General features: G+C 38.3%; 2 pseudogenes; one reads left to right on the top strand and one right to left on the bottom strand.

The window, feature by feature from the left end:
- Window positions 1–4,805: 4,805 nt before the first annotated feature.
- Window positions 4,806–5,683, top strand: LOC143669803 (mortality factor 4-like protein 1 pseudogene; annotated as a pseudogene).
- Window positions 5,684–23,964: 18,281 nt separating this feature from the next.
- On the bottom strand, window positions 23,965–25,386 carry LOC143669802 (methionine aminopeptidase 2 pseudogene; annotated as a pseudogene).
- Between the last annotated feature and the right edge of the window lie 1,928 nt (window positions 25,387–27,314).

Raw genomic sequence — 27,314 nt, 5'->3', positions numbered from 1 at the left:
GCTTGAATGAGAACACCAAACCCACTAAAAAGATGAGAAAACCTGATTAGGGCAAACCAGTTCATCCTCTGCCTTGTCAGGGTTCCCCACTTTTCCTGATCCCAAACTCACTTTACCGTGAAATCCTATCACGTTCCATGTCTGAGTTTTTGGATTCAGTGCGGATTTTCCTTGTCCGTGAAAGAATACATGGATCTCCCTGAGTTTCTCGCCCATTTTAGCCACTCACGCTAACCTGGGAAGTATGCTCACTTTTGAACCCTGTCCCTTAACAACTTTGCTAGGACACAAAACTGAAAGCATCACGCCCCACAGGATCACTGCACAGCACTGCTACAGTATTTTGAAGTAGCCCTCTAAATATTTCATTTTAAGCAAAATTCTTTGGCTGCAGTTAAAAAAAAATTTTTGTGTGTGTAATATAACATATACTATTCAGTTTTGCATTTACCCTTTCAGTTACCCTTACTGATGGTCCTCATTTCTTTACACTGCTCCAAACCACTCTCTCCTGTCTTTTCCTTTCTATCTGAATAGCTCCCTTATTACTTCTATTTTACTCATTAATTTTTTTATTTTTATTTTTTTCCCTTATTACTTCTTATAGGGCAAATCTGTTGTTGATGAACTCTCTCAGTTTGTGTTTATCTGTAAATATTTTAATTCTGCCTCATTTTTGAAGGTCAGTTTTGTTGGATAAAGAATTTTCATCTGCCAGTTTTTCTCTTTTAGTACCTTATATGTAGCATACCACTGCCTTCTCATTTCCACGGTTTCTGATGAGAAATCGGAACTTAGTCTTATTAAGGATCCTTTGTATGTGATGAATTAATTGCTTTCCTCTTGCTGCTTTCAGAATTCTCTATTTATTTTTGGCATTTGGCATCCTAATTAACATGTGTTTTGGAGTAGGTCTACTAGAATTTATTCTGTTTGGACTACATTGTGCTTCTTGGGCATACATATTTATGAATTTCTTCAGAGTTGGGATATTTTTGGCCTTTACTTCCTCAGATATTCTTTCTGCATCTTTTCCTTTCTCTTCTCCTTCTGGGATATCCATAGCACACATGTTTGTACACTTTGTACTGTCACTTAAATCCATGAGATGCTGCTTTTCTATTTTCTCTAACTATTCTTCTGACCATATCATTTCAATTGCCTCATTGTCTAGCTCACTGGTTCTTTCTTCTTCCTGCTCAATCTGCTGTTGCATGCCCCTAGTTTATTTTAAATCTCTGTTATAGTGCCTTCATCCCCATAACTTCTAAGATGTTTCTTTTCATATTTTCAAATTCATCATTATGCTCACATATTATCTTCATAATAACCTTTATCTCTTTATGTATATTTTCCTTCATCTCCTTAAATTGATTTAGGAGAATTTGTTTGAGCATGTTTGATAAGTTGTTCAAAATTCTTTGTTTCCTCTGAATTTTCTTTTTGCTCCTGTGACTGAGCCATATTTTCCTGTTTCTTATTATGGTGTCTAATTTCTTCTGTTGTCAAGGCATTTGATTATCTTGATGTTTTAACTCTAAAGGCAGTTTCTTCCTTTTGTCTAGGATTTTGTTGTTTATTAGATTTGTGTTAAGTCTCTTTTTTCTGTCTGGTTCAGTTATTCTGGACCTTTAGAGTAGCCGATGTTTAACTGATCAGATTTTCTTGACTCTACCTAATTCTTGCCCTGGATATACAGTACAATTTTTAGGATTTTGCTTTTTCATGCTAATGTTTCTCTTCCAGGAGAAATTTTCCATTCCTCTATTCCTTCCCAAGGAATCGTGACCTATTTTATTTGTTTTTGTGCAACATTTTCTCCCTGGCTCATATGATTATTTAAATTCTCTCCCTCACTTGTTGCCCCCTTTCCTTTGCACTCTCCAGAACATCAGCTAGTTCCATCCTCTTATCCCATATTGCTGACAGCTCTTTCCAACAGGAAAAAGTTAGTATAGGCATAGCCCAAATATTCCTAATGATTAGGAGAAAGATCAAAGGAGAAGGAGGAATTATAACAGAGAGATTTAACAAATGATATGACTGCTGAATCATTATATTGATTTTTTTTTTAATCTACAGTGTCTTAGTGCAACTAGAAGGAAAAACCAGAAATTGTGGAACTGTAACCCATACTAAACTCTGAAATGCATTTTATAACTAATTGTTGCAATGCACTTTGAAATTTATTGTTTTTTTGCATAAATGTTATATTTCACAATAAAAAATGTTTAAAAATATATCAACACACATATGAAAGTTTTAAAAAAAGAAATTAATAATCACCAATCCCAAATGAACTGTCAGTACTACCTGGAAGTCCTAATACATTTCTCTTGTTTACTCACTTCCCTTCTCTCTCTACTGATTATTTCAAAATGTATCCACTTTTTTCAAACCTCTAAACCCTTCATCTCCCTTTTCATCCTCAATAGATGATCTCATCTCTACCTTTTCAGAGAAAATTGAAATCATCATCCAAGAACTCTCTCAACCTCCTGTAAATTAATCACTGGGCACTTGCATCCATCCTCTCCATGCTTGCTATCACATTAAGAGATATTCTTTCTTCCTGACCTGTGGATCACTGCTTGAACCACTTTTGCAATTATTCCTTCACTCTTCTGTGGCATCAACCTCTGCCTCTCAATTGGATTTTTTTTGTAACATGCTCAAGCCTCTCCCATACGTACTGCCTGATGAGGCAGCTTTAAAATACAACTTTAGGGTGGGCCATGGTGACTCAGCAGACAGAGTTCTCACCTGCCATGCCAAAGACCCGGGTTCGATTCCCAGTGCCTGCCCATGAAAAAAAAAAATCTTTAATAATTTGGACATGCTGTGTATTATGTTTTTCTTTGAAATGTTTGCATTTAGCATTTACTTTTCTCTTATTTTTAAATTTAGTTCAAGTAGACAGGATTTTGCAATCAATTTTTGTTTATTGTCACACCCATCTAAAAAATTTGCTCTGTGTACTATTTTCCAACAACTTTACAATCTTTTGCAATCCCCATCATTTGCCATTAAATACTTAATTGTTCAATTACACACTGAATGTTTGCAATGCCAGCTTTAATCAGAATAAAATGTGAACAAAACCAAACAAAAACGGTGCTTTGGTTTGCACACCCCTTCAAAAGCCTCCACATTTCTTTCCTTTCCTTTGTAGCCAAATTTCTTGAAAGATGTGTGTAAACATGATTTCTATTTCCTCACCCCCATCACTCAGTCTACTCTTATCACACCTTTGTAGCTTATGTCAGGTTCTCCAGTGATCTCGACATCATTCCATACTCATTTTACCTGCTCTCTAAACAGCGCTTGACATATTAGCCATTATCTTACATTCCTGGAGATGCTGTAACAAAGTACCCAAACTGGGTGGCTTAAAACAACAGAAATGCCTTGTCCGGCTATTCTGAAAGTTGGAGATCTGGAATCAAGGCATTGGCAGGAACATGTTCCCTCTGAAACCTGTCAGGAAGATCCTTCCATGCCTCTTCCTAGCCTCCAGTGGTTTGCAGGAAGTCCTTGACTTTCCTTGGCTTGCAGCTGCTGCACTTCAGTCTCTGCCTCCGTCATCACACAGCATTTGTGATGTGTCTCTTCACCCCTCATTTGTCCATGTCTCTTTCCTCTTCTTATAAAGACAGTAGTCATTCTGAATTGAGAACCTGCCCTACTTCAATATTACCTCATCCTAACAAATTCTACCTGCAATGACCCTATTTCCAAACAAGGACACTTTCTGAGGTATTGAGGGTTAGGACCTTAGCATCGTCTGGAGGGACACGATTCAACCCATAACAGCAACCTTTTTCTTGTAACTTTTTTCTTCTGGCCATTAAGTATCAGAATTCTTTAAAATTTGGTTCTAAGCTATATTTTCCTCCTATGCTTTCCAAGGAAAATCTAAGCTCTGCCCGTTGCTCCAATCACTATGAGCTACTAACTCCTAAATGGGTCTCCAACCCATGCTTCTATTCTCAGCTCCAGATCTTGTCTTCTGTAGGTCACTGATTTTCCTGTTGGTAAGGGCATGGAATTTAAGAAATTGAGTATTTCTTCGTGGTGTTTAATTAAGAGAATGTTTCAAAAAGTAATGTAACTTACAAGCAAATTTGGTTGTTGTCATGGTTAGGGACAGGTGTCAACTTGGCCAAGTTGTGGTATCTGTTCATCTGATTGGGCAAGCGCTGGCCTGTCTGTTGCAATGAGGACATTTCATAGGATTAGGTCATGATCACATCAGCTACATCCACAGCTGATTCCATTTGTAATCAGCCAAAGGGGAGTGTCTTCTGCAATTAGTGATGCTAAATCCTATCATGGGAAGCCTTTTAAGGAGGACTTAGAGGAAACAGGTTGCATTCCTGCTTTGGCTGGTGAGCCTCTCCTGTGGAGTTCGTCCAGGCCATCCATTGGAGTCATCAGCTTCACAGACTGCCCTGTGGATTTTGGACTCTGCGTTCCTACGGTCACGTGAGACACTTTCATAAATTTTATATTTGCAAGTGTTCCCTGTTGGTTCTGTTTCTCTAGAGAACCCTAACTAATACAGTTGTTCCCATGATTTGCTGTTTGCATTATACAGATTAGTATTAGGATAGAATACTGTTAAGCTTTTAGGAATTTTAAACAATCTTAAATATATAAATGACATTTCAGTTAGGCAAATTCAGCTAATAGAAAACTTCTTTTAATTTTATTGTAATACTTTTTGTGTGTGTGCTGTATGGTACAGGACACAGTTCATTCTTTTTCCATTGTAATGCTTTTTAAACACTTTTTTAAAATGTAACATGTTGAGCTTAAATTCCAGGAGGGTGAGTTCATGCTGTGCCTTATGGGTTTCTGCTTTATGAAGCTAAGTGTGTAAAGTTTGCCATAAAGGGAAAACAAGTTAGCATGTATATTACAGTGGTTGGAATAAAGCTGGGATGAATGGGTTCCAGAAAGCAGAGCACTCAAATACATGGACGCCAACCTGCTGAAACAGAACTTCAAAATGTCAACCGGGGTGCCCCAGGAAAGAAGATATCTGGTCTGCAGTAGAAAAATGTTGAAGTGAAAACAAAAAAGAGCAAACCAAAAACACCTAGAGATGGGGATGGTGGCAGTACCAGTGAGACACCTCAGCCTCCTCTGATGAAAAGAGGCCGGGTAGATCCTACCGTTGAAAACAAGGGAACATCCATGAACAGTGTTGAAATTGTAAAGATTCTCAAAGAACTAAAACCACGGCCTGTTGATGACCAGGACTTAATGGCCAGGCAAAAACAGCTCTTTTATCTTTCTGCCAAGAAGAATATAGATTTCATTCTAGAGGATTATGCAAATTATAAGAAATCTTGAGGAAACACAGATAATAAGGACTATACTGCTAATGAAGTTGTGGAAGGGATAAAAGAATACTTTAATGTAATGTTGGACACTCAGATACTCTACAAATTTGGGAGACCACAGTATGCTGAAATCCTTGCAGCTCACTCTGATAGGCCCATACCCAGGTCTGCAGAGTGCAACAGCTACTGAATTTATTTGTATGAATTGGAGCAATGTTGGCTTATACACATCTGGATGAGAAGAGCCTTGCTTTATTACTGAACTACGTTCATAATTCCAAAAGTATTTGACTAAGAATTTGGCAATGTTGTTTAGTCCCAGTGATTATGTTTAATTTTAAACAGAAAATGAAAGGGGCTATGCACTAAAAAAATGCAATATGTTAAACTATTTCAGCACTTTGCTTTTACAAGGTGTTAGAACAAATTTTTTGTAATGGTTTTCCTATAAGAGAAGGCTTGCTTTCTGAAATAAAGGATGATAAGGTCACATAAACATTTATAAGGACACTATTTTGATATGATATAAAATTTTTATCTTTTAGACAGAGTACTCAGATGGTTAAAAAAAAACTTTTCATAAATTTTCATTAAGAGCAACTTAACTGAGAGCAGTATTGACTATGACAGAGAGAATTCATTTTTATAAACTCTTCATAATTTCTTGTCAGCAGTGACTATAAATAAAACTTACTTTCTTAAACTTTTATTAATTTTACAAATTATCTAAGGCATGTAGTTAGTGATTGATTACAAAACTCATTTTTTAAAACTTTCTGCACCTTTCCGTATTCATTCAGTTAGCAATAACTACAACATATGTAGTTCACTTTTATATTAAGAATGTGTTTGTTCACAAAGTTAATAGCTTGCAAAACTGCGCTTTGAGGCAGTTGGGGGGCTGTTAGTAAAGTCTTCTACTAAGGCATTCTTAAAGGTATGGGGATTATTTTGAAACCCTTTGGGCAGCACTGTTTAAGAGAGCTGGGTGGGAATTATGTTTTTAATGGTTTTTTTCTTTGCCATTTTAAAGCAAATAAGTATTGAGAGTCAGAGCAAAGGGGGATACAAACACATGACTTTAAATCTGGGACTGAGAACCAGGACACAGGAGTAGGAGTGGGTGTTCAAGGAATTTTTGTAATTGATTGGAGATTTATTTTACTTTCCATTTTAAAGGGATGTTGCTTTTGATGGGGAAGGGTTACTCTAGACTTGACCTGAATGTGGACTACGGGCTACTTAATGGGTTTGAGATGCCTTCATCCTATACAGATGGGTCTATTTGCTTAAGAATTCCCTTTGGGATGTCAAAAAGCCTTGATTTTCAATATTGCGTGGTGTTGAAAGTAATGGTAATTCATATTTTAAAACTTCAACTTATGTGTGAGACTAAAGCAAAAAATGCTTATTTGGTACAAAATTTATATTTTGACTAGTGCATTTCTTAATATAACTTATATGGACAGTTTAATTGAACACCATAAGTACACGGAACCTTGAATAGGGCATGAGATTTTGTAGTTTTATCCAGAGGGATGCCCTGATAAATTCCAGAATGATGCCCCAATAAATTCCAGAGTGATTCGAACAGTGAATAAAGAAGTATTTAAAAAGTCCCCTTGAGGGAATGGCAAGAAAGGGAGAAAATTCAAAATTTCCCCATTTGGAGAATTCCTGATACTCTCACAAGCAGTGGGGACAATCAAATCAATAGGCTGAGCCCTCAATCTTGGGGTTTGTTCATTTGAAACTATTCCCAGCAAAGGATAGGCTAAGCCTACTTAAAATTAGGCCTGAGTCACCCCCAGAAAACCTCTTTTGTTACTCAGATGTGGCCTATCTCTCTCTCAGCCAACATGGCAAGCAAACTCACCACCTACCCCTTCTACATGGGACATGACTCCCAGGGGTGTAAACCTCCTTGGCAACGTGGGACAGAAATCCTAGAATGAGTTGGGACTCAGCATCAAAGGATTGAGAAAGCCTTTTCAGCAAAAAGGGGGAAGAGAGAAATGAGACAAAATAAAGTGTCAGTGGCTGAGAGATTTCAAACAGAGTCAAGAGGTTATCCTGGAGGTTATCCTTATGCATTATATAGATATCCCACTTTTAGTAAGGTGTATTGGGCTAGAGAGAAGTGCCTGAAACTGTAGAGCTGTGTTCTAGTAGCCATGTTTCTTGAAGATGTTTGTATAATGATGTAGCTTTCACAATGTGACTGTGTGATTGTGAAAAACCATGTGTCTGATGCTCCTTTTATCTATGGTATGGACCGATGAGTAAAACATATGATTAAAAATAAATAGGGGGAACAAATGTTAATATTAAAAAATATGTATATTTATATTAGATTTTAAAAAAAGCCTTGATTTAGTAGGGGCCTCAGGGAAAACAAAGAGTAAACACTAGTTGGGTTTATTGGTCTACTGGTGGCCCCCAAGTAGTGAAGATCTCTCCCTGGAGGGGGCGGAACATTTAGGAATAATGAGAAATTGATTGGAGACTAGAATATTTTTATGCTTGCAAAAGAGAGGGGTAGTTGAGATTTTAATTTTGGTTTTACTGCCAATTCCCACTTAGGCAAGTCTGAATTAAGATAGGCTCAGAGTGGCAGTTTAGGACAGAGTGGCTCCAGTGTTAAATAAGAAATTATAATTTTAACTGTCACTGAATGTCACCTGGGACTCCTTTAAGTTGGTTAAGTGTGAAGTCATTAGAGCTATACGCAGCCTGGGCACCCTCAGTCTTCTTCCCCTGCCACAAACAGGGTTCAAGGGGCTGTACAGCCCCACCTATGGGAGACAGTACAGCCCCTGGGCCTGCAGGCCATGTTGGTGGTACTTGGAGCAAGTCCCGAGGTTGAGGGTTGTCTTGGTTTCTGGCACCGTCTTTGCCAGTGGCCTCTGGTCGCACGGCTGAAGCAAGGCTCTTGAGGCTTGGAACCATGATTTGGGTGACCTCGAGAGGACAGTGCACTGTTAACAGTGACTGCAACATGCTGAGCCTGTTCCCTGGTCTTTTGCTTACCTCTTTGCCTTCTCTTCCTCCCTCAGCCTTGTTTCAACTGTTAAAGACAGAAAAGGCAGTTTCTAATAAATTATTAGCGTGAGTTTTGCAGGCTCAAGGAGAGCTTTTGCAACTTTCTCCAAATGTCAGGGGCACACTGGCTGATGAAATGGGTGCCCAGCAAAATCTGACCTTCCCAGGAATCCAGGCTAACATTGGTAACTTTTTAAGGCTCCCAGTAGCCTCTCCTAGAATAGAGCTGGGTTTTCCTTCTTCTTCTGAGTGATCTCCTTTGGTTTATTACAATTAACTGACTTTTGTGGTACATTTTCTCATGCCTTTTAGCAGATGTATTTTTCCTTAATGGAACTTTATTCATGGGCATAATATAAGCAACAAGTCCCTCTCAGGTCTTCGTCTTGATAGAGAGCTCTATATATCTGTGCATAGGAAATTTTTTGCTACTTTCCCTGTCTTTTACAGATTGGAGTTGGTGGCTCAGAGTGAACCAAATTTATGTCCTGGCACAGCCACATTTGAGCCCCTAGGGCCTAGAGAGAGCAGTGAAAATGATTCCACCCTTTCAGGAAGACACAGCATTGCATGAAGACATAGAAGAGGATAACAATGAGCCAAGCGAAAAGGAAAGTGACAGCACATGGTCAAAAGCCTCCTGGTACTCACAGTTCAGACGGTCAGTGAGAGGTGTCCCCTGGCTGGCTCACCAAGTTATGTTACCAGATTCTAGCTTCCAGGTTCTTGGCCATGCTGCAAGAAAGAATTCAAGGGCATAGCGCAAAGAGTAAGCAGATAGAAAATTTATTGAGAACACACGTAAGAGGACATGTAGGCATGTCCGAGGTGGGGAAGGTGAGAGGCCAGTTCTTTGCTTTTAAGCCTCCAAGTGATTGGATGAGGCCCAACCCACATTATCAAAAGTAATGTCTTTTACTTAAAGTCAACTGATTGCAGACGCCCATCCCATCTATGAAATATCTCCATAGCAACATCTAGGCCAGTGTCTGAACAAACAACTGCACATCATAATCTAGCCAAGTTGATACATAAAATTAAATGCCTAGTGACTTTATTTTACGAGCAGAATTAAAATTTTTGAAGTGTTAGACTCAAATTCTGAGGTTATTTATTGGTTTCTTTGTACTTAAGTTATATCGTGAATAAGGCTGACATTTTACAAAAATCAGCGTGCAACTGAACAATAATTAATGGCAAATGATGAGAATGGAAAAGATTAAAAATAGTCTGGAAATAGTACAAGAGCAGATTTTTAAAAAGGTAGGCACCAATAAACAAAAATTGTTTGCATAATCCTCTTTTACATAAACAAAATTATAAGCTAAGAGAAAAGCAAATACAAAGTGGGAATAATTCAAAGGAAAACTCAATACATAGCAGGTCCAAATTAAAACACATATGTTTTTTAAGGTGCCTCACCAGGCAATACAGTTACAATATACAAGCAGAGTGCACAATGAAACAATCTGTTCATATCTCAGCATGCTCTCTGGGAGACAGGTCAACCAATGTGTAGGAGTAGTTATAACATGAAAACCTCTTTCCCAGCAGTACAGCTCAGGCAGCCAAAAGCTCTTCACTATCACAACGGTTGGGCCACTTATAAGTAACCATGACAACAGCTTCTGCAATTGTTCACAATGTAGCCCTTAGAAAAAGACGTAATTCAAGGTCAAACTCTACATTTGTGAAGCAGCCTCATCCTGTTCCTCTGAACAAACTTATTGAACAGCAGCCAAAATTTGAGGCTGTTGACCCAGTGGCCCTGCTTTCTTCCTCCCCCGCCATGGATCCAGCTATGTGACTCCTCACTTCTGTTTTTTCCACCTGGGACCACCTGGAATTCCAAAATGTCTTTTGGAAAGCATTCTGTGGGTGCCATATTTGGAATGAGCAGACAAGAAATCCTTTCACTTAGCCTCTACATCACTGAACCTGCTGGGACTGGTGGCTTCTCTTGCAGGTCGCATTGCGGGCTGTGAATGTGGTTTTGGTTGACAGTTCTTCCATAAGCAAGGATCCAGCCTACCAGAAACTGACAAGGAAGGACTTCCCGGGAAATCTCCTCATTCACCCTCTATATCCAAATGGCTTTGATTGCACATTCCTATAGTAAAAATGTCTTGAACATGTACACCCAACATATACATTTAATGCTATAAATTGCATATATAATTATATATATATATGATATCATATAGTAAATTTTAGTAATGCTATTTTTCTTATTCTTTCTCCTTTTTTTTTTTAAATCAATAGATCTAGCATTTTCTTACCATTCTTCAACAGACTGTTTTGCACACTTCTTGGAATGGAGGCACTTTGAAGACCCTTGCTGCTCGCTTTTACCAGTGACAACGTTCAAAATACAAGAGCTCCCTGCTTACAACTCTTCAATAGCAAGTCACTGTTTTCAGGATAATATCCAAACTCCCTGGCATGTTTTTTAAAATCAGTCTTGTTCTGACATCATCTCTTTCCTGTCCCATAATTTAAAACAACAGCACTTTTATTCTCCCTGTGCTGTCCCTTTTGCCTCAATTTCTCTCTCTTTATAGAAATCTCCCCACCCCCACATTTTTCTCTAAATCCTATTTCCAGGATATTTTCTGGGATCTCTTCTTCCACTTCCCACCTCATCAGGATTTGCAGCATGCCCACGCTTCCCCAACACAATGGGGCTTCTTCTTTGCATGATTAATTCACTAGCAAGCCTGTTGAGGTTGGCATGAGTTTTTAACTAAGTGCCCTGCAGTTTAACGAGGTTAAAAAGATGAAGACTCTCCTGGTTTGAGATGATGCTCCACACCACCCCACACCACCACACCACCCCAGAACACTCCTCTCACCGAATTGGTACCATCTCTCGACCCCAAAACTCATGGGAAGGAAGGGCGGTAGCCCCTCCTCTTCTTCAGGCCTCTTTCTTACGTGGTATCCAGGCCCCCTTGTGCTCTACGACAGTGTTTTTCAGATTTGATTCACGGTAAGAAATTAATTTCCCAGCAGAACCAGTATGCACAGACACAGTCAGGTATATTTGTCACTTTCTCAAGGAGGCCTCCCTACTTACCTTATTTATAATTGCAACTCACCCTCCATTCTTGACCCCTCTTTTATTTTTCTACTGTTTCTCTTTTCATCAATCCTTCGAACACTGAATGATTTTATGTTTATTTTTATGGTCTAAGTCCCTCTGTTAGACTAAAAACTACTCAAGTGCAGGGATCTTTGTCTGATTTATTCTTTTATGTATCCCAAGTGCACCAAATAATGCCCTCAACAAATATTTCTTGAATGAAAGAATTGAAATAAATGTTTCCTGAAACTTATCCTTACTATGTGGAGCACATACATATATTTTCTCTTCTTCTCTCTTCTATTAGCAAAATGAACCAAACCAGAAACAAATGGGTCAAGCCTGCAGTTTAAAAGCACTGGCTTAGTTGCTCAGGTAGGGCCTGGTTCAGGGGAACTTGATATGGGTAGAAGGAAAACACATTGTGGGCTAGAGACCTCCAAAGCAACGCTGCAGGACTAAGCAACAGAAGGTGGGTACGAGGGAAGTAAGGAGGGGTCACAGAAATGTACCTGATAAATAAGTGTTGTGGTGGTTTTAAAATATATCCTTAAATTCTTTGATACTCCTCCCTTCAAATGACAGAGCCTTATTCCCCATTCTTTGAGCATGGGCTGGACTTAGTAACTCAGTTCTAACAAATAATGCTCGAGAAAAGTGTGGGTGTGACTTCAGTGCGTTTGGCTTCCAAGACTAGGTAAAAAAAATTGTGGTTTTCTCCCTGGTCTCTCTTTTGGATCATTTGTGGGAAAGTCAGCAACCATGCAGTGAGGACACTGGAGCAGACGGATGGAGAGGCCCCCGTGGTAAGGAAAGGGCACCCGGGCCATCAGCCTTGGAATGAGCCTTGTCAGAAGTGTGTCCGCCTGCCCGGGTCTAGCCTGGGACCAGGGCAGTCCTGGCATCTTAACTGCAACCTTGTGAGAAACTGCGCCACATGCCCAGTAAAACTGCTTCTGAATTCCTGACTCACAGACACGATGAGATAAATGTTTAAGTCACTGAATTTGAGAGTCTCTTTCTACGTAACGTATGAGTGTAAAAAGTTTAAAGAAGAGCCATTCACTCTTATGCTGTAATTTTACATGTGGAAAATGAAGCAAAATTCCTTTCATAGTACAGATAATATGTAAAGCTTTTTAAATCACCTCTTGGCTGGTGGAGATTCCAAAACATAGAATCTTAGTTTTGGTTATAGTTGCAGAGGGCTGGAGCAGCTTCTTTCCATGAATTGGTTTCCATAGATTCCTAGTTGTGTTAGAAAAATCTTTGGCTGAAGATCAAGGGAGTCTATTTCCCCTGCCAGAAGTTAAATTGCTTTTTTATTTTTAAAAAAGCAAGTGGAAAATTCACAACTCCAAGAAACAGAAGAGTTTTCTATTGTCTCTTTGGACATCAGATGCAGAGGTTTGGTTTGGGTTAAGCATAATCTTTAACTCATAGAATTTTCATTGTGACTGGAACAAAATTCTTCTCTTATTTTACTTATTTAATATCTTATAGTCCTGTTCCCACTTAGCCATCATAGGTAACTGCTGTAGTTTGTTTGATAGAAATCTTTCTATTTAAATGTAATGTTGCTATGACTGCAATTTAAACAATGGTATTAGGCTCTAGACCTTATTCTGTGTCTCTTCTTTTTCATGTATGGCTTTATATTTCAGTGCTGCTGCGTGTATCTAATCCTTGGCTACCATTGCTTCGTTGTATTGACTTACCTATTTGCCCAGTGGTGGACACCTGGGTTACCTCGAATTCCATTTGAGTGCTGGAATGTGATATACCAGAAATGGAATGGCTTTCAAAAATGGAATTTATTAAGTTGCAAACTTACAGTTCTAAGGCTGTGAAAATGTCCAAATTAAGGCATTGAGGGAAAGACACCTTAACTCCAAAGAAAGGGCCGATGAGGTTCGGGTTTTCTCTCTCAAGCTGGGAGGGCACATGGCAATGTCTCCTAGCTTTCTCTCCTCATTTCATAAGGCTTCCCCAGGGGTGTTTTTCTTCTTCATCTCCAAAGGTCCCTGACTCTGTGGGCTCTGTTGGTTCTAAAGCTTTTCCCTTACATGGTTCCCTCTTAAAGGGCTCCAGTAAGCACCCCCACCTTGAATGGGTGGAGATGCATCTCCATGGAAACCATCTCATCAAAGGTTACCAACCACAATTGGGTGAGTCACATCTCCATGGAAGCTCCTATACAGCAAGATTGAATGAAGATTAAAAGATGTAGCTTTTCTGGAGTACACAGTAGCTTCAAACCGGCACAAGTGTTAACCCCACAAATCCCACTGTAATGAACATCCTCATACACATACCCTCTAGACTTAGGTGAGAATTGCACAACCAGGACCAAGATTACTGGATCCTAGGGCATACCCAAACTGAATTTGTCTAAAAACTGGGAGATTTTTCTCCAGAATGGCTGCACTGGCCTACATTTGCACCAGGAGGCCAAGTGAGGACTCTTGCACCCTTCTGTATCCACTTGTTGATTGTTGCCCCTCCTATGGATACAATTGATATCTTGTTTTATTTGTCATTTCCTAATTACTACTAAAGTAATTATTTCTTCATTTGTGTGTCAGCTAGATGCGTTTCCTCTTTTGTGTATCACAGGTTCAGATCTAATGCAGTTTACCATTGGGCTTCTTGTCTTCTTGTTGGTCTGCGGGAGTATCTAAAATAGTCAAGATATTAGTCTAAACTAATATAAATATTTTCTCCTCTTCTGGAACCTGTTAATTGTATTCAAGGTATTCTTTGCTGAAAAGAGATTTTTGATTTTTCAATTTTTTTAAATTGTGAAATATAGCATATAAACAAAAAAGGAATAAATTTCCAAGTACGTTTCAACAAGCAGTTATAGATTTAAAAGTTTGGTTTGTGTTAAAGTTCCATGATTTTTCATTTTTTCTTCTAGGTGCTCCAAGACACTGGAGACCAACAGAAATATCAATATAGTGATTCAGCCGCCGTACTCTTTTGTTAAATCCTGTCTCCTCTGTTATACTCCTCCTTCTCTTTAAATAACATTTATACATAAAAGCAATAAATTTCAAAGTATTTGCAACAATTAGTTGTAGAACAGATTTCAGAGTTTTGTATGGATTATAATATTCCACAATTTCAGGTTTTTTTTTCTAGCTACTTTAAGGCACTGGAAGACAAAAGAAATATCAATATAATAATTCAGTACTCATACTCATTTGTTAGATCTGACCTTCTCTGTATAACTCCACCATCACCTTTGATCTTTCTCCCATTGTTTGGGGTATTTCGGTTATGTCCATTCTAACTTTTTTATATTGGAAGGTGCTGTTGATAGTATGAAATAGCAGGAAGGAACTAATTGATGTTCTGGAAGGACTGGCCTCCCTGCATTTCAGGATTTATCTGGTCCAGGGACCCCATCTGGAGGTTGTAGGCTTTGGAGAGTTACTCGTTCATAGAACCTTTGTAGAATCTTATATATTGGCCTAGGTATTCTTTAGGATTGGCAGGAATGGTTTTGGTTGGGGTTTGGCACGTTATGGCAGGTAGCAATGTCTAACTGAAGCATGCGTAAGAGTGATCTCCAGTGTAGCCTCTCAACTCCACTTGAACTCTCTCTGCTGCTGATACCTAATTTGTTCCACTCCTTTTCTCTCTTTTTGTCAGGATGGCATTGTTGATCCCACAGTGCCAGGGCCAGACCCATCCTTGGTCATCTCTCACACTGCCAAGGAGAATTTCATCCCTGGATGTCATGTCCCACATAGAGAGGAGGGTGATGGTTTCACTTGCTGAGTTGGACTTAGAGAAATACCACATCTGAGCAACAAAAAAGGTCCATCTTTTATCCCCCCCCATATAGTTTATGCTGTTAAGGATTTGTTTTTAAGAAATCTGTTCCCATTTTCTAGGTCTTAAAGGTAATCTACATTATTTTCTGTTAACTGTATAGATTTTATCATTTATACCTAAGGTTTTGGTCCCTGTGGAGTCTACCTTAGTATATATTCCAAGGTTAGAATCCAATTTCATTTTTCTTTACAGATTCCTTTTTATTTTCTGTGCAATATGCTGCTACACATACTAATTTCTCAGCCCTCTGCAGGTTTTGTCCTTTTTGTTTTAGAATTATAAACGCTGAAAGTTCTCTGTCTCAGGAGCAGAATAAACAGAGAGATTTCATCCATGACCAGGCTTAGAGTATATTAATTGATTCCTACCTTCCTGGGTGAGTTGAGCAGACCGGACCCTTTGTAAAAATAAGTGAGCTTATTGACAATGTTGACATCCAATTAGAATGTTGACTACTAGCAATGGTATTCAATTAGAACTTTTTTTTTCCCTCACCGGGACACTGGGAGAAGGACTTCCTCTATTTTCTAACAGAAATATTTCAAAGTGGTAAGCAGGCACACTTCCTCATGACCAGACAAGTGAAAGAGTTTTTCAGAACTTCTCATACTTGTGTTCCTTTATTTTGAGTAACATTAGTTATCTTTGGGGAGTGGTACAGCTCAGGCGTTGCAAATTCATGAACTTGGAACTTGAACAATACTTTGTCAAGCCTTATGAAGGCTTGTTTTTCTTATGAAGGAAAGAATCAGATGTGGCAAATGACCAAGAAGCCTCTGACAGGACATTTCCATGGGTCCCTGGCATCTATGTTCTTTCACCTTTTCCCATGGAAAGGGATTAGATAGGTGCATAGTCTCAAGATATTAGCAAATCCCTGCATTTGGTATTATCTAAAGATAAATAAAAGAAAGGGGGTTTACGTCTGTTTGTCTTAGAAAAATAACAACGTCTTGTCCTATAAGAGCAGTAGTGCCAAACAGGTCACTATTTGTGAGTGTGACTGGGATTTTGTATTAAGTCTTAAAATAGAGCTGGAAAGGATTGTTCCATTTCAATTCGTTCTTGATAAAAATGATCTTCAAATTCAGATCCCGATTTGCCACCACCCATTGAGTCCACGCATAATACTCCTGGTCCTTGAGAGTTTTTCCTAAACATTATAGTCTGATGTACACTGGTTCTGTCAGCAAAGGAGTCGTGTTTATTCCTTAGAGTTTTCATAACCTGGTGGGCTGTGACCCTCAGAAAGACACAGATAGTGACTTAATTAGGTTGACTTTAGTTGGCACACATAATTCCTTGACCCTGATTTGGAACGATCTGGTATTTCCCTGCTGTCAGGAAGTGGTGTGGCATGGTACCCACCGTTCCTGCAAGAGAGGCAGGTATCTCTCCCTGCATCTCAGTGGAGAGGATTCCAGGCACATCTTGCAGAGGCAGGCTTTCCTTTTAATCCCTATTCAGTATTTTAGGCTGGAAACTTGATTAAATTATGTCCATAGAGATGTGACTCACCCAATTGTAGGTTTTAATTAGAAGGAGATGTGACTCCACCCATTCCAGGTGGGTCTTGATTAGTTTAATGGAATCCTTTAAAAGAGGAAGCATTTTGGAAAAAACAACAGAGCCACAGGAGAGCCATGAGAACCACCAGAGCCCATGCAGCAAGAGACCTTTGGAGATGAAGAAGTATTACATTCTTGGGGGTGCTTCATGAAACAAGAAGCTAAGAGAGAAAGCTAACAGGTGTCGCCATGTTCGCCGTGTACCTTTCCAGTTGAGAGAGAAACCCTGAACTTTGTCAGCCTTTCTTGAGTGAAAGTAATTTCTTGTTAGTGCCTTAATTTGGACATTCCTATAGTCTTGCTTTAATTTGGACATTTTCACAGTCTTAGAACTGTAAACTAACTACTTAATAAATTCCCCTTTTTAAAAGGTGTTCCATTTGCCATCTATTGTATTCCAGCAGCTAGGAAACTAGAACAGGCTCTAAATGTTTTTAAATGGTAAAGCTTGGGCAACAGTTTTGGTCTGGTTCTCTCTTAATAATTCTCTAGCTATTGCTGATTGTTTTCCTTTTCAGAACTTACGAATTATATATTCACCATGATCCACATTTCTAAGCCCTATGAGCAGATTTTGTCATTCTTGTGGGTATGTATAGCCAATGCAGACCTGTAAGTACAAGGCTTTGTGGTGGCATGTATCACGTGAGAGGATAATGCTAAGCCCCCCATTCACAAGACAGAACTGAACACGTAAGATTCCAATATTTGATATTTGCCCTGTTAATAAAAATGTTCAACTTATAACTGTACATTTCTGGAAGTTTTCTAATATATGCCACCCCACACATCAGTCATTTAGAACTCCTCTGTCCAATAAGTAGTCAGTAGCCACCTGTGACTACTAAGCACTTGTGAAGTGGGTAGTCCAAGTTGAGATTTGCTGGAGATATAAAATGCACATCAGATTTTGAAGACTTACTATACAAAAAGATATGCAAAATATCCCAATAATTTTTATGTGATTACATGTAGAAATGTATTTGTTATATATTGGATGAAGTAAAAAATCTAAAAACTAACTTTACCTTTTCCAAATGGAGATGAGCTGGAAGTATAAAATGCACAACAGATTTTGGGAACCCTTACTATAAAATTTCCTTACTATAAAAAAAGAAATGTAAAATATATCAATAATTTTTATATGCATTACATGTAGAAATGTACTTGGGATATATTGGATTTAGTAAAATACATATTTTTTCTCAGTTGAAACAAATTGCTTTATTTTAAGTTTCAATTTATAAGCACAGGTTTTTAAAATTTCTTTTTATTATTAAAGAAATTTTTTAAACATAACAACAAAAAAACACAAACATTCTTACCATATAATCATTCCATTTTACATATAATCAGTAATTCACAAGCTCACCACATAGTTGTATATTCATCATCATGATCATTTCTTAGAACATTGTATTAATTCAGAAAAAGAAATAAAAAGAAAACAGAAAAAAATTCATACATACCATACCCCTTACCTCTCCCTTTCATTTATCACTAGCATTTTAATCTACTAAATTTATTTTAACATTTGTTCCCTCTATTATTATTTTTAATCTGTATGTTTTACTGATCTGTAAAAAAATACATAAGAAGAGCATCAGACACAAGACTTTCACAATCACACAGTCACACTGCGAAAGATGATTCATTATACAATCATCTTCAAGAAACATGGCTACTGGAACACAGCTTTACATTTTCAGGCAGTTCCCTCCAGCCTCTCCATTACAGTTTAACTAAAAAGGTGATATCTATTTAATGTGTAAGAATGACCTCCAGGATAACCTATTGACTTTGTTCAAAATCTCTCAGGCATTGACACTTTATTTTGTCTCATTTCGCTCTTCCACGTTTTGATCAAGAAGGTTTTCTCAATCCCTTGGTGCTGAGTCCCAGCATCTAGGATGTCTGTTCCATGTTGCCACAAAGGTCCACACTCCTGGAAGTCATGTCCCATGTAAAGAGGGGGAGGGTGGTGGGTTTGCTTGTTGTGTTGGCTGAGAGAGAGAGGCCACATCTGAGCAACAAAAGAGGTTCTCTTGGGGGTGACTCTTAGGCCTAATTTTAAGGAGGCTTAGCCTATCCTTTGTGGGGTTAAGTTTCATATGAACAAACTCCAAGATTGAGGGCTCAGCCTATTGCTTTGGTTGTCCCCATTACTTGTGAGAATATCAAAAATTCTCTACTTGGGGAAGTTAAATTTCTCCCTTTTCTCATCACTCCCCCAAGGGGACTTTGCAAATACATTTTTATTCACTGTTCAAATTCCTCTGGGATTTATAGGGGCATCACACTGGACAAACCTACAAAATCTCATGCCCTACTCAAGGTTCCATGTACTTATGGTGTTCAATTAAGCTATCTATATAAATGATATAAGGAACTGCCCTAGTCAATGTATAAAGGATTTAGTGAAATATATTATTAAAATAAACTTTACCTTTTCCAAATGGAGATGAGCTGGGAGTATAAAATGCAACCAGATTTTGAGAACTTACTATAAAAAAGGAAATGTAAAATATCTCAATAATTTTTATGTGGATTACATGTAAGAATGTATTTGGACTATATTGCATTAAGTAAAGTATATTGTTAAAACTACCTTTTTAAATATAGCTACCAAACAATTTAAGATTGCATTTGCAGGTCACATTATCTTTCTGTTGGACAGCACTGATCTAGAAGCTGGCTCAGTTTGTTAGCAACAATTCATTGCCCGGGTGTTTCAACCAGAACTTGTGATTGCATCCATGCTTTTGTGGGTTCTTTCATGTGGCTCACACTCCCTCGAAAGCTGCCCAAGTTATTTGGGTGTCAGTAAGGACTAGAGCCAAGACCATTTTCTGGTAAGGGATTAGAGCCTGTGACCAGTTCTGATCACAGCCCACACTGGCATGGGAAGGCAGCTGCAAAGCAGGTCACTGAGTATGCTGTAAATTATGTACCTTCCCACTAGTGGAACAGAACAAAATGCCAACATCATTCACATTGCTGAACTATAGTTGTAACTCCAGCCTTGAGCAGAAAATGTCCTCATCAGAAATGGAAGGAGTTTTTCCCCCAACTTTCCCTTCCATTTAGTCAGAAAGAATTTTGTTCTATTTTCATCTTTTGGTGACTTGCAGAGTTACGAGTTCCAGTCATAGTTAAATCAGTGGGTTAATAGAGTTACCTCTCAAAGCAGTGTAAAATTTAATCTTTAGGGTAATTTGCATTTAGATCATATGTTTTCTCCTCTGATTCATATTTTCCCTAATGAACCATGTACTTATATATTCTAATCTACCAAATAAATAGCTCATTTCAAATTCTTCCCCTTGTGCTCTAACAATAAATATTTAGGTCTTCTTATTTGTATTTCATCACGCCCCTTTCCTGGTAGTGGCAGAACCAGTTATCTTGGGGTCTGGTACCTTCCCTGAGTGCACTTTTTTTTAAACCTACACTCTGTCATTTTACTCACCCTTTGTTCCTGGTTATTATGAAGGCGAGTGATAGAAAAACAATACCCTAAAGTGATGAAAACTAAACGGTTTGTGATAGAGCTAAAGATTATCCTGTAAAAGTTTCAGAGTTAGTGACAGCCCTGAGCTGTGCTTTTTATTGTGTACTGGAAAAGAATGTATATTCGGCTATTATTGGGTGAGTAGTCTATAAGTTTCAACTAGGGAAGTTTAGTTGATAATTTTGTTCAAATCTTCTATATGCTAACTGATTTTACATCTATATGTACCATCAGTTACTGAGAGGGGCTGTTGAAATATCCAACCGTAGTGGTAATTTGTCTATTTTTGTTTTTAGTTTATCAATTTTGCTTTATGTGTTTTGAAGCCCTGTTATTAGGAGCATAAAAATTTTGGATTGTTATATCTTTTTAATTATTTCTTTAGTAGAGTAGTTTCAGGTTTACAGAAAAACTATGCAGAAAGTACGAAGTTCCTAACACCCCCCTCACACACACAGTTTTCTCTATTATTGGCATTTTAAATTAGTATGGCACTTTGCTACAATTGGCGTGCTGGTTTGAAAGGATGTATGTACCCTAGAAAAGCCATGTTTTAATCCTAATCCCATTTTGTAAAGGCAGCCATTTCTTCTAATCCCTATTCAGCATTGTTTGTTTGAAACTGTAATTAGGTCATGTCCCTGGAGATGTGATTTAATCAAGAGTGGTTGTTAAACTGGATTAGGTAGAGGCATGTCTCCATCCATGTGGGTGGGTCTTGATTAGTTTACTGGAGTTCTATGAAAGAGGAAACATTTTGGAGAAAGAGAGATTCTGAGAGAGCAGAGAATGCTGCAGCACCACAAAGCAGAGAGTCCATGAGCCAGCAACCTTTGGAGATGAAGGAAAGTGCCTCCCTGGGAGCTTCATGAAACCAGAAACCAGGAGAGAAAGCTAGCAGATGATGCCATGTTTGCCACGTGCCCTTCCAACTGAGAGAGAAGCCCTGACTGTGTTCCCCATGTGCCGTTCCACTTGAGAGAGAAACCTTGAACTTCATCGGCCTTCTTGAATCAAGGTATCTTTCCCTAGATGCCTTAGATTGGACATTTCTATAGACTTGCCTTAATTGGGACATTTTCTTGGCTGTAGAACTGTAAACTAGCAACTTATTAAATTCCCCTTTTTAAAAGCCATTCTGTTTCTGGTTTATTGCATTCCAGCAGCTAGCAAACTAGGACAATTGGTGAAACAATATTATTATAGGTGTAGTATTATTGATATACATTTTTAACGTACCACAGTCTGTCTTCAAACAATATAATATCATTTCATGTATACTTACAACAGTATAATCCCCATCCCCTGACCTGACCTTTGTGCTATTGTTGTTATGTATTTTACTTCTCATTATTCTGTAAACCCCACAACATAACATTATTGTTTCGTTTTACACGATGATCTTTTAAAGAGATTTTTAAATAACAAAAAATCATTTTATATTTACACACATATTTACCATTTCTGTTGTTCTCTGCTCCTTTTTTGTAGATCTAGATTTCCACCTTGTATCATTATATTTCTGCTTAGGGGATTTTCTTTAATATTTCTCATAGTGTAGATCTGCTGTTGATAAATTATTTCAGCTTTTCTGTCTGAAAAAGTCTTTATTTTTGCCTTTGCTTTTTTGGGGGTTGTAAAATAATTTACTAAAAGGCACTATTGTTAAACATCAAGCTAATAATTTGTTACTAATACGGTACATTACAGTAAACATGACAAAGCATACACGGCTATGGTAAATGACACCATTTTTAAGTGACAGCTTTCCTATTTACAAGATCACGTGTCCCTTCCAGCCACTCCAGGGGCATGGATGCTGCCCCTGCTCCAAACAATTACCTGGGAAGAGAGCTCGAAGCTCATAATTGGTTGGAGACCATTATTGCTAAACCAAAATATTTTACTGGCAGGGTCAGTTCTAAAATTCGTGGGCTTAGAGATCTTTGTATCATCAAATCCCATCGAAAAATGTATGGACTGCAATCCCCAAAGGAGCTAGCTGGAGGGCCAATTTTATATATATATATATATATCTAGGCATGAACTGACGGGCTCTGCCACTAGCACAGCATCTCAGGAAACGGAGAAATTATTCGAAGGTAGTTGCTGAACATTAGCACCATAATAAACATGGTTCATATGGCTAAAGCCTAGATTTTTTTTTATTCCACAAGATAACATTCATTTATGGCTCTAATGCTAAAAGCAGCTTTGAAATAAATGATCCTTGTACAGAGGTCCTAGGTTTCTCTGTAAGATAGGTGTTAAACAAAATACAAATTAAAAAGCATCCCAGAGGCAATAAAATCTTGTGCTATCACCTACAAGTTAAGGCTTTACCTTGGTATATAAATTTGAAATTGCATTGGAAAATTCCCAACAAATCATTCGCAAGTAAAAATTCAAGCATTTCACTAAAGAATCAGTAGTGGGGCTCAGTTCATACAAGTAAGTATTATACAGCTTACAGTCAGCTTATGGACTCAGTTGCTATTAGCAACATCACTGTAACCTCTATTTCTAAAATAACAACCATAATTTTATGAATCCAAGTCAATCAGGGAGCAGGGAAGGTGTTATAGAATTTGGTTTGCTAATGAAAAAACCTAATATCTTTAATTTATATTTTCCAAGTAGAACAAGGCCCAAATATGAAAGTTTTCCTGCTTCTTGTTTTTATGGCTTTAAATGCCTTATGGGTCTCTTTTGAGTAAGTTGACTCCATTTCCCAATTAATACTACTGTTGGACAAAGGACCTAAATGTTCCCACTTTACTAAATCAAGGTTTCAAGTTGGCAAAGTGTTCCTAAGTTAAGATCTCAATTAGTGGATCTTTCCAATGATAGAAAAAAAAAGGTAAGGCAAGGACTAACATGGTCCTATAAAGAAAACAAAGGCAAAATATTCCTAAAGTTGGGTATTTATTTATGAATAGATGATTCTATAACTTTATGCATCTATAGATCTTTTGTTCTAGCCACTATGTGAGTAGAAAGTCTTCAGTGTAGAGGGATTACAATCTCTACACAGAGCTCTACATTTCCCCATAGTAAGTTTTAGCTATTTCCTGTCCAGAATTATAACCACAGACATTGAAATATAGTGCTGAGATCTGAAACTGTGTTTACTTTTTAGAAAATCGATCCCAAAAAGCAATACCAGAGGGCATTGGTGCAGAATTGGATGTAGTCATTCAAAACGTTCAAGTAGGAATATGGTAATATAAGTATTTGGAAAGCATTTCTTATAATTTTCAAAACAAATGTAAAAGCATTCTTAACTAAATTGGGGCTTTATAGCATTTCCCTAGACAAAGGAGGAAAAAACAGTCAACATTTGAGAAGTCCTGAAATTATTTCCTTGTTTAATTACATCTGAAGTTTTGTCTTCCTTTTTATACATGGATAAAAGTATTACAAAGGTCCACTATTAAAACAGATGAAATGTTGCAAAGCTTAGAAAATAAAGATTTTGAGGTAGCCTTGGACTATGTTTAATTGTCATCTCCTCTGCTGACAACTTCTTTACATGTTGGACACAACATGGTATGCTCAAGTACACTATGATCACTTAATGTCACATATGGATGGATGTGGATCTGCAATTCCCAAGTCACAGAGATTCTTCAGAGCATAAAGTATTTATTCTTTCCCAAGCCATCTAGCCACTTGCAGCAGAAGACAAGTGTGCCAAAGTTTTCATTGATAATATTTAGCAAGTGTTTTGTTCTTGGAAAGCTTATTGGCACATGTTCAGCATCAACATTTTCCTTGTGGTGTGAACATTCCATATCATCGTGAACCACACTTTACCTGTGCTACCAATGGCATACACTTCTTCCTACATTCTTGCTGCTTCTCTGCTTTTTGCAATCGGCACTGTTTTCCCGCAGGGCTGAATGAAATGGCCATTTAGATTACAGATTGGTTTCACTGTTTTCCCATCTATTTCAACTTCATAGGATCCCATTAACTCTTTTTTTTGCATGGGCAGGCACCGGGAATCGAACCTGGGTCTAAGGCATGGCAGATGAGAACTCTGCCTGCTGAGCTGCAGTGGCTCACCCAGGATCCCTAGCTTTTTGGATGGCCTCACCAGTGTCACGTAGATGAACATCAATTACAACACACGGTATTCTTTCACAGCTTTTAATAATGTATCAAAGGTGACAGCCAAAGCACAGTCAATATTCCTACCCCTTACGTGAGTTCCCAAGCCTATCTTACAGATGTCATCATACTGTAACAGTGTTGTGTCGCCAGCATTGGGAGTATAATGGGCTGGACAGTTATTGAAAGAACACCCAGTAGGAAATACCAGGCCTGCATTTAGGCTGTTCTCTGTTCTCTTTTATTAGCTTGCATGAACAGTCTTTCACCGATCAGCTATCTCAGGCTTGATCCAGCGCATATCATATTTTCTAACTTGTTGATGTACTTCCAAAGTCTCTCAAAAATCATTCCAGGTCTTTTCACTGCTTTGGTCTAATGCTTTCTTTTCTTCACTTGTAGTTCTCCAGTCAACTGTTCACCTATCTTGCGTGGGTGGGTCTCACACTCCTGTTCTTTGGGAAGAAACACCGGTAGGGTACAGGTCACATACTGGAACTGAGGGAGGGTCTGTTTGAAATTTTGGTCCTATCTTCTTTTTTTCCTTCTTTCCAGCTGCTCCTTTGCCATCCCCACCCTCATCATCATCCTTTCTTTCTCTTCCAATGCCTGTCTGTCCAATTGTCATGCTATCTCAGCTTCCGATTCTTTGTCAGTTTCCTGTTGCCCTGTGGCAGCCCCTTTACTCTTCTTCCATGCTTTTTCTTGCTGCCTCCTCAGCCGTGTAGGTGGCTCCTTCCTCATCTGGACCAGGTCGTCATTCAGGTGGTTCCCCAGGCCACTGCCCCCTCCACACCCACTGTGTTGCCCTAGAGCTTGCTTTGGTTTTGAAGACGTTTTCACTGCATATAGAATTCTGTGTTGGCTGTCTTTCTGCATGGGTTTGTTTTGTTTTTTAGCACTCTAAAGGTGTTCCTCCACTATGTTGTGGCGTGCGCTGTTTCCGAGAATTTACTACGCCCTTGTCTTTGTTCTCTGTACCTTCTGCGCTTTTCCCCTCTATTTGCTCTTGTTAGTTGCCTTTCCTCTGAAGAACTATACATTAATGAAATAAATTCCCTTTTACTGAAAGCCAATCCATCTCTGGTGTGTTGCGTTCTGGCAGCTAACAAAAAAAACGTCATTGGATGGCTTTATGCTTTTCTATTCCTTTAAATGCAGTTAAATTACTTAGAAACAGTTTGATCTATTCAAGGTTTGCTTTTAGACTTGTTAGATGGAACCAGAGAAATCTTTAGTGTTAGAATAATTTGGCCCAATTACTGAAGAAAAATCAAATGAGTTTTCTAAGTGCTCTACCCTGTGTATTGCAGTGCTGTGTATTACAAGGTTTCTTCACTGTGGTTGGAAAACAGGGACTATTCCCCCCACCTTCCCTTTGGGGATGGCTCTGTGATTTTTCAGTGATTCTTTCTCCAGTTTCAAATAGTTTCCTCATACCCATGTGCTAATGAAACTCAATTGAAGTGATGAAGGGGGCCCTTGGTAGATATTAAAATGTATCCCTTACTCTCTGTACAACTCTCTCTTCTCTATGCAGCTCTCTCTTCTTGTAACTCTGCTCTGAAGATTCTAGCTATCTTGCACTTCTCAGATTTTCAACTGTCTCGTTAACTCAGGAAGATTGCCAGGCTGAGTCTGAGGTTCCTCTCTCTGTGCTGTGGCTATGAAACTCTCTTCAGGCCGAAAGCTGGAACAATCCCATGATGAAAGTTTATTTTATTTTATTCTAAAATCTTTCAAATAGTAGCAGTATAATATAATGAGTTCTTGTGTACTTATCACCTATTTTTCTACAATTATCAAAACTTTGCCAATCTTATGTCATCTAAGTTCCCAAAATATTTTTCCTTGAGAATTTTTTTTTTACTTTTTAAAATTTATTTATTAATTAAAAAAATAAAGAAACAAAATAAAACAACATACATAATCAGTAATTCACAATATCATCACTTGGTTGCATATTCATCATTTATTAGAACATTTGCATTAATTCAGAAAAAGAAATAAAAAGAAACTAGAAAAAGAAATAAAATGAACACAGGAAAAAAAAAAAAAAAGATTATACCTACCATACCCCTTACCCCTTGCTTTCATTGATCACTAGCATTTAAACTAAATTTATTTTAGCGTTTGTTCCCCCATTATTTATTTTTATTCCATATGTTCTATTCCTTTGTTGACAGGGTAGATAAAAGATGCATCAGACACAAGGTTTTCACAATCACACAGTCACATTGTGACAGCCGTATCATTATTCAATCATCCTTAAGAAACATGGCTACTGGAACACAGCTCTACATTTTCAGGCAGTTCCCTCCAGCCTCTCCATTTCATCTTGAATAACAAGGTAATATCCACTTGATGCATAAGAATAACCTCCAGGATAACCTCTCGACTCTGTTTGGAATCTCTCAGCCATTGACACTTTGTCTCATTTCCCTCTTCCCCCTTTTGGTCGAGAAGGTTTTCTCAATCCCTTGATGCTAAGTCAGCTCATTCTAGTGTTTTTCTGAATCCCTTGATGCTGGGTCTCTGGTCATTCCAAGATCTCTGTCCAACGTTGCCAGGAAGGTCCACACCCCTGGGAGTCATGTCCCATGTAGAGAGGGGTAGGGTGGTGAGACTGCTCGTTGTGCTGGCTGGAGAGAAGGGCAACATCTGAGCAACAAAAGAGGCTCTCTTGGGGGTGACTCTTAGGCCTAAATTTTAAGTAGACTTGACCTATCCTTTGTGGGGTGAAGTTTCATATGAATAAATCCCAAAACTGGGGGCTCTGCCTATAGCTTTGGTTGTCCACACTGCTT

The sequence above is a fragment of the Tamandua tetradactyla genome, chromosome 26, assembly GCF_023851605.1.
Source record: "Tamandua tetradactyla isolate mTamTet1 chromosome 26, mTamTet1.pri, whole genome shotgun sequence".
NCBI lineage: Eukaryota > Metazoa > Chordata > Mammalia > Pilosa > Myrmecophagidae > Tamandua > Tamandua tetradactyla.
This window is presented reverse-complemented; position numbering and strand designations above follow the sequence as displayed.